This window comes from Helianthus annuus, chromosome 17 (assembly GCF_002127325.2).
Source record: "Helianthus annuus cultivar XRQ/B chromosome 17, HanXRQr2.0-SUNRISE, whole genome shotgun sequence".
In the NCBI taxonomy this organism is placed as follows: domain Eukaryota; kingdom Viridiplantae; phylum Streptophyta; class Magnoliopsida; order Asterales; family Asteraceae; genus Helianthus; species Helianthus annuus.
Window position 1 is genome coordinate 110,337,175 of NC_035449.2, and position 18,336 is coordinate 110,355,510.

At 43.4% G+C, this 18,336-nt stretch overlaps 1 long non-coding RNA gene across 1 annotated transcript; it reads right to left on the reverse strand.

Moving 5' to 3' along the window:
- Window positions 1-16,617: 16,617 nt before the first annotated feature.
- On the reverse strand, window positions 16,618-18,254 carry LOC118489169. The gene is made up of 2 exons (XR_004886610.1): window positions 17,893-18,254; window positions 16,618-17,522 (listed from the first exon to the last, which is right to left on the reverse strand). It is a non-coding gene; the product is annotated as an uncharacterized LOC118489169 (long non-coding RNA).
- Between the last annotated feature and the right edge of the window lie 82 nt (window positions 18,255-18,336).

The following is an 18,336-nucleotide window of genomic DNA, read 5'->3' on the forward strand; positions in this document are numbered from 1 at the left end:
GGAAACTTCTGGACAATCTGTTTCGCTCAGTGCCGCGCCCCGATGATTCCGCCATCGGTTGGGGTGTGATAGATTGGTATCAGAGCCATAACCGTAGGGAATTAGGTTAGACACGACCTAGTCCGGGTCGCTGTCTTAGAGACCTAGACTATAGTTAGGAACCATCAAACCAAGTTTATGTGCTTATTATGCAATCCTTCACTATCACTACACTCGAATTTTCAATCAAAGTCAGGCGATTCAGTCGGGAATAGGTGTGAAAGCCGCAAACTCCTGACCAAACTGCCTGACTTATGCTGATTTTTATTCGTTTATTCATGCTTATCTCATTATTTTCACCAACAAACAAGGGAGATTACACCAAATCAGGAGTGAAATCCATATTTTGATGTATAATCTCCTTTATTTTCTTAAAAACAAGGAAGAAATTGCTAAGCCAAGGGGTGAAACCCTGACCTTGGCAGTTTGTTCTGGACTTTATTCATCTCACCAAGGCCTCGATGGACTCCAATGACCTGAACTCACAAGTATGACCTAGGAAGCGCGTGTGGAATGCCCAAGAATCGAGGCAAAAACACAACCACTAGAGTCGAAAGTGATGACAAGTCTACTGTGAATAGTCGAGTTGCCTTGGGTAGTCGATGTCTAGTAGCCGTAGATAATCTACCTCTCGATTTTATGTGTTCCGATTCTGAGAACCGCAACCGCGTACTCGGATGAGTCGTTGATTTTTATGTGTTTATGTGTGCTTTCTCTGTTTTGTGATTATATTTTGGGATGTTATTCGATTCTGCTATCATTTCAATCGACACACACAACTCGTACTGTTATTCTATCCCTAATCGATCCTCAGATGCTGCAATCTAGACGATATTACGATGTGATATGCTATACGACTAAGCTAGGATATACTATACGATGCTATTCGACATGCTAATCGAACGACACGCGAGCTTTGAAGGATAGGTTTCTGTTTTCTGACTGCTTCAGTGATTAAGTGCTTAGGTACTGATGCGTGTCAGTGTGTATATGTTTTTAATATATAATTAAGCCCTTTTTACACTTTTAACCAAGTTTTAAATTTATAAAACACGATATTCACTAACACTAAACACACATATGGGCAAGTGCACCCATCGTGGACGTAGTATAGTGTTGGTAAGATACCGAGGTCGTCCAAGGACACAAGAGCTTTTAATACCGGTTTATCCTCAACGTCTAACCAAATCAAAAAGTTAGAAAAATGTTTTAAACTAAGAAAAATAAAAACTAACTAAATGCTAAAAAATAAAATAAAATAAAAACAGATAGACAAGATGAATCACTTGGATCCGACACGTGTATTAGTATAACCTTTGATTATTTTCGCACTTTTGCACTTGTTTAAGAGATTATCTTAGTTATTGTAGTAGGCCCCTCTTTTGAAGGCGACGTTACCCTCAACCCAGTAGTTTGAGTCAGCAAGGATACAGTCCTAAATGGTCGGATTATTGAAAGATAATGAATTAAGTTATTAATGCAAATTATGGTAGGCCCCGCTTTTGGCGGTGACGTTACCCTCGGCTAAGTAGTCTGAGTCAGCAGGGATACAGTCCTAAATAGCCGGGTTATAGTATTAATAGTAGTTAGCTTATGAGGGGGTCAAAGAGTTTGGATCCCCGCCATCCAATACCTATGGGCATTGAAGGAGATCCTACTAAATTTGACCCAGGTCCCAAGCAGGACCTCTAAACGCTGAACAAGGGCAAGACCTTTACCAAACCGTTCCCTTAACCCCCGACCAGGTAGCCAACATACCTCCATATAGACCGTGGAGATATGAATGGTGAAAATCTTTTATTTTATATAGACAGTAAAATAATGCCAAGACACCACGGACAAACGATAAGGAAAGATCACCTTCAACATAAGTAACTAGTTATTAAAGTCATTAATACAAAACCAAATAAAAAGTGCAAAAGATTAAAAATAAAAAGTATTATACTAAACACTTGTCTTCACCAAGTGATGTAAGAGACTTAGGCAAACATGGCCTTGATTGTCAAGAACTCTTACGATCAATCTTGGATCCCGAGACGACTCACACACTCTACGATGGACAATGGATGATGGTGGTGGATGATGGTGTTATGGTGGTGGTGGGTGGTGGATGAAGTGTGAGAGAGGTGGTGTGCCAAGGGATGAGAGAAAATGAAACCAAGCTCCTCTATTTATAGGCTGGACAGAACGCTGGACACGGCCCCGTGTCCGCTGGACACGGCCCCGTGCCCGTCTGACACTCTCTCTCTTCATTAATTGTAATTGCGAATTACAATTAATGCGCCTGCTGTACTTTCAACACGCCCCCGTGCTCGCTGGACACGGCCCCGTGTCCAGCAATGGAAGCTTCTACTGGTTTGTCTTATCTGCTGCTTCCTGGGCACGCCCCCGTGTTCGCTGGACACGGGGCGTGTTCAGACTCTGTTTTCTTCTCTTTGTCTTGGGAGGTGCCGTTGAGGGTCCGGGCAGTCCACTTTTGTTCCTTTTCTTGTATTTATGGTAGAATTAGTGGTCTTTTTGCTTCTTTTGTGATTTTGAGCTCATTTCATCCTGAAAATACAAAAGGAAGACAAAAACACTCTTTTTCCAACATTAGTACTTAAAAAGGGTTAGTTTTATGCCTTAATTGATGTGTTTTATATGTTGCATTTTACACACATCAAATACCCCCACACTTGAACTTTTGCTTGTCCTCAAGCAAAACTCTTTTAATGTGGCTTACACTCCCAAATGGAATAGGTAGAAGAGAAGTTTTTTAGCTTGTCCTAGAGTGTCGGGAATCCAAGGTTTGTATAGGTTTTATTTTTATTTTATTTACAATCCTATTCGTCATGATTTATTTTGAACTTTTCATAAGATAAACTACTTATTTGGGCATAACATGCCTTTTTTTTTTTAAAATTCCATTTATATACAAGTTCACATACCTCACGGGAGATCACTCAATCACTCGGCCGAAGGTGTATATTTAAGTGAATCGCTCGAGAGCGGCACGGACTTACGTTTTCCATAGGCTTGCCAAGCGATCAATCCTCCTCCTTTTTAACTTTTTACCTTTGTAAATATTAAGAGGACTTTTGGGGTGAAGGCTTGGGTTTAAAGGTGGGTAGTTGGTTAGTGGTTAGTAAAAAGGGCGAAAATCGTAACAAGTGTCGGTTTTCATAAAATACCTTATTTTTAGTGACATTTATTTTTGAAGTATTTCTCCAAACAAGCTTTTGTAGCTTTTGTTTGTTTTTGACTTCATTATTCATATATTTTTTTTTTCGTCACGTAAAGGGTATGTTTATGAAAAACCGAGCTTGTTACTAAAATAAGGGTGAAAAAATGAAAAAGGTTTTTTGGTGGGTAAAAAAAATTGTTTTGGGGGTAATGAAATGAAAGGTTTAGGCTCAAAGGGGTTTTTCTAGGGGGATTTTGGGTAGGTAAAAAAAATGAAAAATAATGGTTTTGAAAGAAAGATAGTTAGTCCTAATGCCTCCATCATTTACTTACTTGGGTTTAAGTTGGTAAGGACCGGGAATGTATCGTCGTGGCAAGTTCTAGATTTGTAAAGACCGAGCGGCTATTCACACAAGAAACGAAAAATGAGCATTTAATCTAAATATGTATATTTTTATGCTCAATAAAGGCTCAAAACTCACTTTTGTGGGAATGGGTTTTTAACGTGACCAAGCATATATAATCGAATTTTTAACTAGACTTGTTATACCGTTTCATAATTTTCTTATGTTAGTTCTTTTTATCACGACGCTATCGGTTGTAAAATAAAAAAAATATAATCCTTTTATAACTTGTTATTCCCAACTTAAACTAAGACAAGTAAATAAAAAAAATGAAAAAGTTTTTAAAAAAAATTTGGGGTGTTTAGCGGTTCCAATAGAGTTTTGTGTAAGGCTTGTTTTAGGATTTTGCAAAATTTCAAGGTTTTAGCATTCTCCCCCACACTTAAATTACACATTGTCCTCAATGTGTCCAAAAATAAAGTTTTTGGTTGATTAGAATATGTAAAAGTGTGTTTAAAAACAAAGTTTTGTGTTACTGGCGCTCTGGACACGGCCCCGTGTTGACCGGGCACGGCCCCGTGGTCAAGTGCCAGTAACAGAAATTATAGAATTGAAACAGAAGCCTGGACACGGGGGCGTGTCCGCTGAACACGGCCCGTGTCCAGTTACCTGAACTGGGTGATTTCCTGCAGGGGGCTCAGCACGGGGCCGTGTTGGTTGGACACGGCCCGTGTGGAGCCTTCTGTTATGGAGATTTTTGTCGGTTTGTTCTGTTCTTCTGCATGGTTCCATTTTTTCTCGTTCCCTTTTTCATCCATTACCACCATGAGTGTGATTTATTCTGCAAAAACTAAAAGATTAGACTAAACTAAGGATAGGTCCGCGGAATGCCTCCGTGGTGCGCCACGTTTATAAGGGTCCTTGGCTAGACCCGATTCCCGGTCACACGTCTTTTGATTGGAGTGCCTTGCCTCCCAAGTTACACCGTCGGAGAGCGGCATCCAAGCTTGAATCAATAACCTTCATGTAGTGGACCGGGTCGTCATCCTCTATTCTCTTCCCAACTCCAAACTTTACCTCATCGTCCCCATATCTCAAAGTTAGTGTCCCGTCATTCATGTCCACTACTGCTTGTGCGGTGGCAAGGAAAGGCCTCCCTAGAATAAGGGGGACCTCGGTGTCTTCCTCCATGTCGAGTATGACAAAGTCAACAGGATAAACGAATCTGCTTACCCTTACCAAGACATTCTCGATGACACCTTGCGGGAATTTGACCGATCGATCAGCGAGTTGTATGCTTATTTTTGTGGGGCTTGTGGTTCCCAAGCCAAGCCTTTTGAACATTGAAGAAGGCATGAGGTTAATGCTAGCCCCTAAGTCGGCCAAGGCATTGCGAACGGGAGATTCCCCTATTGAGCATGGAATCGTGAAACTTCCGGGATCGATCTTCTTTTGGGGTAGTTTATTGAGTACGAGGGCAGAGCATTCTTCGCCTAAATTAACTAATTGCAAATTTTCAATTTTCTTTTTATGTGTAAGGAAGTCCCTCATAAATTTAGAGTATTTGGGCATTTGGGTTAGGACTTCGATAAAAGGAATATTGACATGCAATTGTTTTAGCAAACTTTCGAATTTTGCGAATTGCTCATTGGTTTTCTGACGAATTAACCTACCGGGGTACGGAACTCGAGGGGCCTTGGTAGGCTCTGTTGATGGGGGAGTGTCCTTCTCCTGCAGATGTGTTGGCGTTGATTCTTCCGTTGCTGGAGGTACTTCTGCAGGCCCTACGGTGCGGTTTCGTAGTGTGATGAGGTGAACTTGCGCCTTTGGGTTGGTTTCGGTATTGCTAGGTAATGCGCCTTGTGGTCTTTCGGAAAAATTTTGAGCTAGTTGACTTATTTGTTTTTCTATGTTTTGAATGCTAGCTTGTTGATTCCTAAAATTTGATTCTAATTGTAGGAATCTTTCCGAATTTTTCTTATCAGTGTCGGAGACAAGGCGAGATATGGTATCTTCGAGCCTCTCTCTTCCACTTTGTTGAGTGAAATTTTGCGACTCATTTCTTGATTGCTGAAAGTTTGTTCGTTGCGGTTGTTGGTTACTACTATTGCCGGGCTCCCTCCAACCAAGGTTTGGGTGGTTTCGCCATCCTTGGTTGTAGGTCCCCGTTGGAGGACCCGACGGCCTAGGTCTATTATCAATGTAGTTTACCATTTCTTGTTGATCGTCCGTTTCTTTCATGCAACTCCAATTTTCATGTGACCCACCACACCCTTCACAAGCCATGACCGAGACTGTTTTGGTCATTTCTAATTTTTTTTATTTTTGAAGAAAGGGCCTCGATTTGGGCTTGTAAAGAGGTGCTTTCGTCTACCTTATGGGCGCCCGGGGCGATAGTTTTATTTCCCCGGGGAGTGTGCCACTGAAAATTGGTTTGAGCAATTTCCTCAATCTGATTATATATTTCGTGTGGGCGACGATTACCTAAAAGTCCCCCGGAGCTAGAATCAAGTGTCTGCCTAGTATGTGGCAACAACCCATTGTAGAAAGTGGATACTTGTTGCCATATTGCGAGGCCGTGATGGGGACACTTGCGTAATAGCTCCTTGAACCTTTCCCAAGTTTCATATAAGGATTCCCCGTCCTCTTGTGAGTATGTGTTAATTTCAGCCATTAATTTAGCAGTTTTAGAAGGAGGGAAATACTTATATAGAAATTTTTGGGCTAGTTCATCCCAGGTGTTTACCGATCCAGCTGGGAGGGTGTTGAGCCAAGCTTTCGCTCGGTCTTTTAGTGAGAATGGAAACATACGAAGGCGGATGGCGTCGTTTGATGCTCCATTGATCCGAAAGGTATCACATATTTCTAAGAAATTAGTTATATGTAGATGGGGATCCTCGTCCGCGAGCCCGTGAAAGGTCGCGGAGTTTTGGAGCATTTGTATCAAGTGCGGCCGAAGTTCGAAGTTATTGGCTTCGACATTCGGGGCATTGATAGCGGCGCCGAGATTACCTACGGTGGGCCGTAAGTAATCCATGAGGGTACGTTGGTCCGCCATTGGGGGTGGATCACCCGAAACCTTCTCTTGGTTTTTGGCTTTTAACCTTTTTCTGAGAAAGCGTTCGGGTTCTTCTAATGGTTCCTTTATGTCTTTATTGGAACTGGAGCTCATACACTACGTGAAGTTGGCGTCGGGTTCCAAGTCCTGCAATAAAAACAGAAAAGAATGTTGGTCAGAAGGTTCACCACGGCCCCGTGTCTAGCGAACACGGCCCCGTGGTCGGAGTTACAGAGGTTGTTTTTCAGACCCCAGTTACTGGAAGTTGGACACGGCCCCGTGTTGCACCGACACGGCCCCGTGGTCAGCCTTCTGTAACTTGAAAAACAAAAACTGCCAGTAACGTTGCTGAGCACGGCCCGTGTCCGACCAGGCACGGCCCCGTGCTGAGCTCTGCAGAAGCTGAAAAATCTAAAAAAAATCCTAAAAATTAAAGAAAAATAAAAAGATGATTAGGCCGTTGATTCCTAACTTTCTTAAAATCCTTGTGTCCCCGGCAGCGGCGCCAAAAACTTGATGCGTGTCAGTGTGTATATGTTTTTAATATATAATTAAGCCCTTTTTACACTTTTAACCAAGTTTTAAATTTATAAAACACGATATTCACTAACACTAAACACACATATGGGCAAGTGCACCCATCGTGGACGTAGTATAGTGTTGGTAAGATACCGAGGTCGTCCAAGGACACAAGAGCTTTTAATACCGGTTTATCCTCAACGTCTAACCAAATCAAAAAGTTAGAAAAATGTTTTAAACTAAGAAAAATAAAAACTAACTAAATGCTGAAAAATAAAATAAAATAAAAACAGATAGACAAGATGAATCACTTGGATCCGACACGTGTATTAGTATAACCTTTGATTATTTTCGCACTTTTGCACTTGTTTAAGAGATTATCTTAGTTATTGTAGTAGGCCCCTCTTTTGAAGGCGACGTTACCCTCAACCCAGTAGTTTGAGTCAGCAAGGATACAGTCCTAAAGGGTCGGATTATTGAAAGATAATGAATTAAGTTATTAATGCAAATTATGGTAGGCCCCGCTTTTGGCGGTGACGTTACCCTCGGCTAAGTAGTCTGAGTCAGCAGGGATACAGTCCTAAATAGCCGGGTTATAGTATTAATAGTAGTTAGCTTATGAGGGGGTCAAAGAGTTTGGATCCCCGCCATCCAATACCTATGGGCATTGAAGGAGATCCTACTAAATTTGACCCAGGTCCCAAGCAGGACCTCTAAACGCTGAACAAGGGCAAGACCTTTACCAAACCGTTCCCTTAACCCCCGACCAGGTAGCCAACATACCTCCATATAGACCGTGGAGATATGAATGGTGAAAATCTTTTATTTTATATAGACAGTAAAATAATGCCAAGACACCACGGACAAACGATAAGGAAAGATCACCTTCAACATAAGTAACTAGTTATTAAAGTCATTAATACAAAACCAAATAAAAAGTGCAAATGATTAAAAATAAAAAGTATTATACTAAACACTTGTCTTCACCAAGTGATGTAAGAGACTTAGGCAAACATGGCCTTGATTGTCAAGAACTCTTACGATCAATCTTGGATCCCGAGACGACTCACACACTCTACGATGGACAATGGATGATGGTGGTGGATGATGGTGTTATGGTGGTGGTGGGTGGTGGATGAAGTGTGAGAGAGGTGGTGTGCCAAGGGATGAGAGAAAATGAAACCAAGCTCCTCTATTTATAGGCTGGACAGAACGCTGGACACGGCCCCGTGTCCGCTGGACACGGCCCCGTGCCCGTCTGACACTCTCTCTCTTCATTAATTGTAATTGCGAATTACAATTAATGCGCCTGCTGTACTTTCAACACGCCCCCGTGCTCGCTGGACACGGCCCCGTGTCCAGCAATGGAAGCTTCTACTGGTTTGTCTTATCTGCTGCTTCCTGGGCACGCCCCCGTGTTCGCTGGACACGGGGCGTGTTCAGACTCTGTTTTCTTCTCTTTGTCTTGGGAGGTGCCGTTGAGGGTCCGGGCAGTCCACTTTTGTTCCTTTTCTTGTATTTATGGTAGAATTAGTGGTCTTTTTGCTTCTTTTGTGATTTTGAGCTCATTTCATCCTGAAAATACAAAAGGAAGACAAAAACACTCTTTTTCCAACATTAGTACTTAAAAAGGGTTAGTTTTATGCCTTAATTGATGTGTTTTATATGTTGCATTTTACACACATCAGTACTTACGTACTTCTGTGTTTCGTGCTCTACGTGCTTATGTGCTTCTATGACCTACGTGTTCTATGTGCTTCTGTGCTCCATGGTTAGGTATATCTGTGAATCTGTGTGCTTACGTGATACATGCTTCGACGTGATTCTAAGCTTTAGATAATAGTAGACGTGTGAGGTGAGATTCGATTTCGTTGTGTTGAGCCTCGTGACGATGTCTAATGCAGACCATGTCGTCGTCTGGATCCCAACACCGAACCCCACTTACTCGCCAAGAAAAGAGAGACCGACGCCTCGCTGCTATCATCTCCAAAACCGTAGCGAAAGCTGTGAGTGAGGTGTATGAAAACGCTAGCAAGTCGTCTGAAGAATCCCGAGCTGAGAACCCTAAGGATTCAAGCAAGGCTGCTTTCAGCTTTAAGCAATTCAAAGCATGCGGACCAAAAGAGTTCACTGGCGAAGATGGTCCTACAGCCATGTTTCACTGGTTCGACTCAGTCGAAGTCACTCTGCGCCAGAGCGGATGTCCCAAGCATCTCCGCACTCTCAATGCTACAGGCGTCTTCCAGTCCCGTGCTCTAGACTGGTGGACGGCCGAACGAAACAAGCGCGGAAATGATGCAGCTTATGGGCTAACATGGAAGGAGTTGAAGGCAATCATGATCGAAGAATTCTGCCCTCCTCATGAACGCCAAAAGCTGGAGGACGAGTTCTGGGGAATCAAGCAGAAGGATGGAGACAACGCTGCTCTCACTGCCCGCTTCAAGTAGCTTAGCATTATCTGTTCTGATCAAGTCAAGACCTCAGACCAAGCCATCAAGAAGTACATTCGAGCTCTGCCCGATTGTGTAGCCGACTTTGTTCACGCCGCCAAGCCAGCAACGATCGAAGAAACCTACCTACTCGCCGCTGAGATCAATGATAAGCGAGTAAAGTCTGGCTTCTGGGATAAGCAAACCAAGTCTCTGCACCAAGCCACCGCAGCACCCACCGACTCATCTGCCCAATCCTCCAAGTCGTCAAGAAGAAAGAAGAACAACAACAGCTCCAGCAACAAGAGCTGTGCTGCCACGACAAACGCCACTCCTCTACAAGCTGTACCAGCTCAACAGCAGCAGCACCCTCGCTCAGCTCCAGTGATCAATGCACCGCCAGCAAAGTGTGCATACACAGGCCCTCACCCACTCTGCCCGACATGTTCTTATCATCATCCAGTGGGTCTAGCTTGTCGTTTTTGCGCTCACTGCAACCTGTACGGTCATTTCACTGCGAACTGCCGCTATGGTCCCCGTCAAGCCCCAGTTCAAGCTACTGTCAACCAAGCTCTACTCCCTGCCCCTCAAGGCCAACAGGCAGCTCAAGCACCAGCAGCTAATGCTCGAGTCTGCTTTACATGTGGTGACCCTAACCACTTTGCAAACAGATGTCCGAACAGGGTGGTTAAGCAAGAGCCCCAGCAGCAACAACAGCAGCCTCAGCAACAGCAGCAAGCAGCCCATGCCCGGACCTTCAACATCAATGCCCACCAGGCTCAGGCGGATAACAACGTGGTTAATGGTACGTTCCTTGTGAATGGTATTTATGCATCATGTTTGTTTGATACTGGAGCCGATAACTGCTTTGTGTCGTTTGAATTCGAGAAGCTCCTTAGTCGTAAGCGTTCATATCTATCCTCGTCATTCGAAGTCGAAGTCGCTACGGGAAGAACTATTGCCGTTAATTCAGTGCTCCGTGATTGTACTCTCGAACTCAACAATCACATCTTCCCAATCGACCTTATTCCGATGCAACTCGGAAGTTTTGACGTCATAATAGGCATGGACTTTCTTCGTGAAAACCATGCTGAAATTGTGTGCTTTGAAAAGATGATTCGATTCTCGCTCGCAAATGGTGATCTTCTATGTGTGTACGGTGAAACAACGTCGAAAGGTCTCAAGCTTATGTCATGAATTCAAGCCGGCAAGTATCTCCGCAAGGAATACCGAGCCTTCTTGGCCAACATTGTAGTAGCGGAGAAGGGAAAGAAAAAGAAAGTTGAAGTCAAGGACGTTCCAGTGGTTCGTGAATTTCCTCAGGTGTTCCCTGACGATCTTCCCGGACTACCACCGAGTCGTGATATCGACTTTCGTATCGACCTCATTCCTGGAGCCAACCTCGTTGCCAAAGCCCCTTACCGACTCGCACCATCCGAAATGAGGGAACTCTCGAATCAACTCCAGAAATTACTCGAAAAAGGCTTTATTCGCCCAAGCACCTCTCCTTGGGGCGCGCCAGTTCTTTTCGTCAAAAAGAAGGACGGGTCGTTCCGGATGTGCATCGACTATCGGGAATTGAATAAGCTAACCATCAAGAACCGATACCCCTTGCCCCGAATTGACGATTTGTTTGATCAGCTACAAGGTGCGTCATGCTACTCTAAGATCGACCTGCGTTCAGGATATCATCAGCTACGGATTCAAGAGGAGGACATTCCTAAAACCGCTTTTCGAACCCGTTATGGCCACTACGAATTTGTTGTTATGCCCTTTGGTCTAACCAACGCACCCGCGGTTTTTATGGACCTAATGAATCGCGTGTGTAAGCCTTACCTTGACCGTTTCGTCATCGTATTCATCGACGATGTCTTGATTTATTCCAAAACGAAAGCCGAACACGCGCAACATCTACGTTTGGTACTCGAGTTACTTCAGGGGAACCAACTCTACGCCAAGTTCTCCAAGTGCGAATTCTGGTTGGAGGAGGTTCAGTTTCTAGGTCACATCGTGAATAGTCAAGGTATCCATGTCGATCCTGCGAAGATTGAAGCTGTCAAAAGTTGGATTACGCCTAAGAACCCGTCTGAAGTTCGTTCTTTTCTCGGACTAGCGGGCTATTATCGATGATTCATTGAAGGATTCTCCAAGATCGCTGTGCCGCTCACCGCTCTTACTCATAAGGACAAGCCTTTTGTGTGGGGAAACGCACAAGAGACTGCCTTTCAAACCCTCAAACATATGCTGTGCAACGCACCGATTCTTACGCTGCCCGACGGAAGCGACAACTTCATTGTCTACTGTGATGCTTCTAACCTCGGTCTCGGCTGTGTTCTCATGCAGCGAGACAAGGTTATAGCCTACGCATCTCGTCAGCTCAAGGTCCACGAGAAGAACTATACAACCCATGACCTCGAGCTAGGCGCGGTTATCTTTGCATTGAAGATTTGGCGACACTACCTGTATGGCACTAGGTGTACAATCTACACTGATCACAGGAGTTTACAACACATCTTTAATCAGAGAGAGCTTAATATGCGTCAACGCCGATGGGTAGAACTTCTCAACGATTACGACTGTGAGATTCGTTATCACCCAGGAAAGGCGAATGTGGTTGCCGACGCGCTCAGCAGAAAGAGTTACGTGCTCAGTACCCGAAACATCCAAGCCCAGCACAACCTCGAAACCCTTATCCGCGAAGCCCAACATGCTTGCTTTAACGAGCGTACATTGAAGAAAGAGAGGATCTATCATGATGGAGCTCAGTTAGTAAGCAAATCCGATGGGATATTCTATTATCTGGACCGAATTTGGATCCCTAAGCGGACCGACTTGCGGAAGATTATTATGAATGAAGCCCACAAGTCCCGATATTCTATTCATCCCGGTGCGGACAAGATGTACCAGGACCTGCGTTATAAGTACTGGTGGCCGGGTATGAAACGGGATATCGCTCTCTACGTTGGAAGCTGTTTAACTTGCGCAAGAGTCAAGGCTGAACATCAAAGACCTTCTGGCTTACTCGAACAACCGCCGATACCTATATGGAAGTGGGAGAGCATAGCTATGGATTTCATAACAAAACTCCCGCCGACGCCATCAGGTCACGACAGTATTTGGGTCATAGTTGATCGTCTAACGAAATCAGCCCACTTTTAGCCGATACGAGAAGACTACAAGGTGGAACGACTAGCCCAAATCTACACCGACGAGATCATTCGTAATCATGGTACGCCTCGTGACATCATTTCAGACCGTGATGCTCAGTTCACTTCGCGATTGTGGGAAACGTTTCAAGCGGCCCTTGGTACGTCGCTTAATCTGAGTACTGCATTCCATCCTCAAACCGACGGACAGACTGAAAGAACGATTCGTACTCTTGAAGACATGCTCCGAGCGTGTGTCATAGATTTTGGTGGTAGTTGGAACAAACACCTACCATTGGTGGAATTCTCGTACGATAACAGCTATCATGCCAACATCCAAATGGCACCTTTCGAAGCTTTGTATGGTAGAAGATGTCGATCGCCTATTGTGTGGCACGAGATCGGTCACTCGCAACTAACCGGTCCCGAGATTCTACAAGAAATGACTGACAAAATCCACCAGATTAGAGACAACTTGGTGAAAGCTCGGAACAGACAGAAAAGTTACGCCGATAAAAGACGCAAGCCCCTTGAATTTGAAGTTGGCGACTACGTACTCCTAAAGGTATCACCTTGGAAGGGTGTAGTCCAATTCGGCAAGAAAGGGAAACTCGCGCCTCGATATGTTGGACCTTTTAGGATTCTGGAAATAATCGGAAAAGTCGCCTACAGACTCGAATTACCGGAGGAACTCAGTAACGTCCACCCGACTTTCCACGTCTCTAACCTCCGGAAATGCCTTGCTGATCATGATCTAATCGTACCACTCGACGATCTTCAGGTCAGCGAAACGTTACACTTCGTGGAAAAGCCTGTCGAAATCATGGATCGCCAAACCAAGCAACTCAGGCGCTCTCGAATCCCGATCGTGAAGGTCCGATGGGAAGGCAAACGAGGCACGGAGTTCACTTGGGAACTCGAAAGCGACATGAAGGCCAAGTACCCGCAGTTGTTTAAGTAAATAGATCTGAAGCATCAAATTGGTAAATCACGGTGTTGTGTAGCCTTCGACCTAATTTCGGGACGAAATTCCCTAAACAAGGGGAGGCTGTAACACCCCGTGTTTTCGAATGTCAAAGTCAAAGTCAAAGTCCAAGTCAACTTTGACTTTCTTTGACTGTAGATAGTCTATGTTATGTTTTAGTTGTATTATGTGGAGTAGGTGTTGTAATCAGCAAGAATCGAAGTAATCAAATATTTAATCAATGCGACCGATCTACGACTGTGAATGATAGGAAGTAACAATGCGATAAAGTTAACTAATCAGTAATCAAACCGATCTAACAATCAATCGAACTCGAGACTCGAATTATGCGAATTTTGGTATTGTTATACGTGTGTGTGTGCCTTATGTGTTACTTGTGCGTGTTTACTTTATGTTTGGTGTGGTATTCAAGCAAATCAATCGAAAATTGAATCGAAACTCGAAAAGCAATCGAACTCAATCGAAACCGACATCGAAACGTGAAATGTAGATGCTTGTATGTAGATATAGTAGTTGGGACTGAAAGTAATTTGACTAGGAACCCTATCGTATTCGTATCATCGTTCATCGAAATCGAAACGTCGAAAATCGTCGCAAAATACTCAAAGTTTGTCGCGGATCGAACAGGAGGCATCCTGATCGAACAGGCCAGTCGATCGGCTAGCATCTTGCCAGCCGATCGAGCAGCCCATTCGATCGGAGCTCCTGGCCGATCGGCTGCCACTTTCCCCTTTTGGAAGCCTATAAATAGGGCTGTCCTTGTCTTCATTTCCACTTTTGGAAAGTTCTGACCGGCCAGCTCCTATTCTTCACCTTTTCTCAGATTTCTCTCAACTCCGGTAAGTTTTCGCTCTAATTCTTGTACGTTTTTTATCATTGCTTGATTCTACACCTTTCTATCTTTCAAAACTTGGATTCTAACCGTGAAATCACCAAGATCTAAGTGTTCTTGGGTGATGTCATCATGGTGTTCTTGAAGAACATCAAACTTTGGCCTCATCCAACCATGAATAGCTTAGATCTAACCGATTTCCACATAAACAAGTTAAGATCTATCATAGATCTAAACATTTTCATGGTGTGAAGGATTTCCAACTTTCTTTCAATTCTTTTACACTCAATGCCTTCAAATCGTTAGAAACGGAGCTTGAACCGGCTAACTAATCATTCTAACAGTCAAAAGGTTCAAGATTCGGGTTCTATCTACGAGGATTCACCGACAATGGGTTAAACTCTGAGCCGACGTTCTGAACCGCTCAACGGACGGATTTGGGTGATTCCTGTCCGAGCCGGAGAGACAAGTAAGAACGAAGGTATCATAGTTCAACTTGTTATCAAACTACCTCGATATAACGACAAGTAACCAAACAGCCAAGTGTTAGACGAAAGGCCGACCAGGTCAGAGATGCTGGCCGAACGGCTAGGCTGTTCGAACAGTCCAGCCGATCGGACATACCAGCCGATCGACCGGGCCAGCCGATCGGCTAGCACATGGTCTCACACTTTAAAATTTCATGAAGCATAGTATCGAGGAAGGGATGTTCGATCGAACTGCGTTTGGTGAACATTACTCTTTGGATCATGAGATACTACTCTTCAACACTTAATCGTTTTTTTCACAACTCGTTCGTAGTAGGGAATGCCAGCCGATCGAACAGACTGTTCGATCGAGTGACATTCAGTTGAGGACTAATTCTGAAGTTCCTAGCCGATCGAGTGAGCTAGCCGATCGAGTGAGCTAGCCGATCGAGTGAACCGCTCGATCGATCGACTTGAAAGGTAGGAGTACTTCAGTGTTCCCAAATGCTGCAACGAAAACTTCAAAAGTTCAAATCCTCAAACACAAACACACCAGAGGAAGAAACAATCCACTCGAATGGCCCAGCCGATCGAGCCAACCGGCCGATCGAACAGGACTGTCCAATCGGATATACCAGCCGATCGAACAAACCGTTCGATCGAACCTGCCGTTCGATCGACTAGCCTATTCGACCCATTCACACCTGTTTGCATTTCCACGTTACTCATTGTTGTGCTATCGAACCATTCAGGCTAACCCTACTCTCAGCGCTCCCTTCAATCCATAATCAATCACTGTGAGTATACTCGATCCCTTTTTGCTTTTAGCACTTTTGGGTGTTACATACGTTACCTATCAAATCACAATCAAACACAAACTATTTGAACGCTAACCATTTGCATGTGCTACTTGACTGAATGAATGCTGTTTATTATGTTTACACGTGTAGTGCTATCTACCTGCCTTAGCAACATAGTACTATAGTTTGGACTCAGCACCCGTTCACACGGGGGTTGTTAAGGACAATCTACTTGCATGATTTACGGTGGTGATCATGTATTGCGAACTGTCTCGGACAGTCCACCCGCAGTCATTGGTATTGATAGGTCCATGTTGATAATTTACATGCATCATTGCCCTCTGTGTACGTGCTGGTTATGCGTAAACTATTCGAACTCTATATACTATTATCAAACTTGTATGCTCACCTTTACATTATATGTATTGACTTTATTTTTACGTATGTGACAGGTGCTTAAGTTGCTAGGATGCTTAGGCGCGTGGTGATGAAACCGAGGCTAGGGTGTCTAGAACTAATTAAACAATTGTCTGTAATAATAACTGAATCTGAGTTGTCGGAACGGAATTATTTGCCTAGTTGCTTTCTATGATAACTTGTTTATTTATTTGGGACACGGTATGGGACGTGTCATTTAACTGAATTTATATTATAGTTGTTGTGGAAACTTCTGGACAATCTGTTTCGCTCAGTGCCGCGCCCCGATGATTCCGCCATCGGTTGGGGTGTGATACCATACTTGATTGTACCACATGCATTTCATGTTGTACATTCTATTTGTACGGTATTAACAGAGTCTAAACATCATTCATTCAGCTTTTTCCAATCAAATCAAATAAGACAAAACATATCTTTCATATTTTCATGTTTTTTGGCATACATTTGCACATAAGTTCAAACACAAGTCATCCTCTTCCTCAATATTCCTCTTGTTAATTACCCTAATTCTTTTAACATGAAAACCCTGGATTTCTGATGTGTGCAAAATGTAACATATAAATTACATCAATTGAGGCATAAAACTAACCCTTTTTAGTACTAATGTTGGAAAAAGCACGTTTCTTTCTTCCTTTTGAATTTACAGGACCAAACGAGCTTAAAAGAACAAAAGGAACAAATAAGCAGCCAAAACCAACATAAATACAAGAAGAAGGAATAAGGTGACATGCCCAACCCCTCGGCAGCATCTCCCAAGATAAAACAAGGAAACAGAACCTGACCACGGGGCCGTGCCCAGCTGAGCATGGGGCGTGGTCAGGCCTTGCACAACAAGACAAACCTTCAGAAACTTCTACGCCCACCACGGGGCCGTGCCCAGCTCTCCACGGGGCGTGGTCAACTTTGCGGTTTCATTTTTTGCCATTTTGGTCTAAAAACAAAGTCAGCTCAGATCTCTAAAAAAAACTCTGGTTTTTGTCCTTTTCCTTAGGGGCAAAATGGTCATTTTAAGCATATATATATATATATATATATATATATATATATATATATATAAACCTCAAAAGTCTGCACTCTCTCTCTCTCTCTCTCTAAACACCTCTCTCTCTCTCTAACACCACCGCCACTATGAACTCCACCACCTCCTCCCCCTTTTCACCACCGCCACCACTACCTCCTCACCACTGCCCCGCCACCACCTCCTTCTCTCTCTCGCATCAAAATTTCAAAATTCCAAGTGATTATTTATACAAATTCACAAATAAATCCAAGTGGGTAGGATTACTGCTGCCCACCATCACTCCTGCAACACAGATGATCAAACTTACCAATCTACTATCATATTGATAAGAAATACAAATATTCAGCAACAATAAAAATACACAAAAATCACAAAGCGGAGGATCAATAAAAAAATGCCTATGAAAACCAAGGTTTTTGGTAAATTCCCCTGTTATTGAGCATTAATTTCTTGACAGAATTACACTTTTCACATACAAGAGCTAACTGACACCAAACAAACTTAACAATCCTTAAAAAATACAAAAAATAAAATATAATATAATTTCACCAAGAAATGGGAGAAAAATGAAGCTCCTCTACCTGCATATCGATCAGATCTATCTCTAAAAAGAACAGATTTATACAGGTCCTAACTTGATTTTGTGTATTACCTCCGTATCCTCCATTTTGTAAATTACATCCGTATCCTCCACCACCACCGTTGGCGCCACCATAACCACCGCCTCCACCATGGTTTCCGCCGTAAGATCCACCTCCGCCACCACTGCCTCCATAACTGCCACCACCCCCTCCGTATCCACCACCGTAGGCACCGCCAGCAAATCCATTTCCATCGTAACCGTAACCAAAAATTTTTAGGGTTTCTTTGTGGTTTTGTTTTAAAAAGTGGTGGTGACCGGCAGAAGAATAGTGGTGGTGAGGAGATTAGGTTTACAAGGGTTATTAGAGAGAGAGAATTGAGGGTATGAATTTGTTCTGATTAATGAGGAGAGTGGGAAGATGAAGATATTGTGTTATAATAAATTAATAATGAGTAATAATAAATTTATAATGACTAATTTACCCCTGTGGAAAAGGACAAAACATCACTAGTT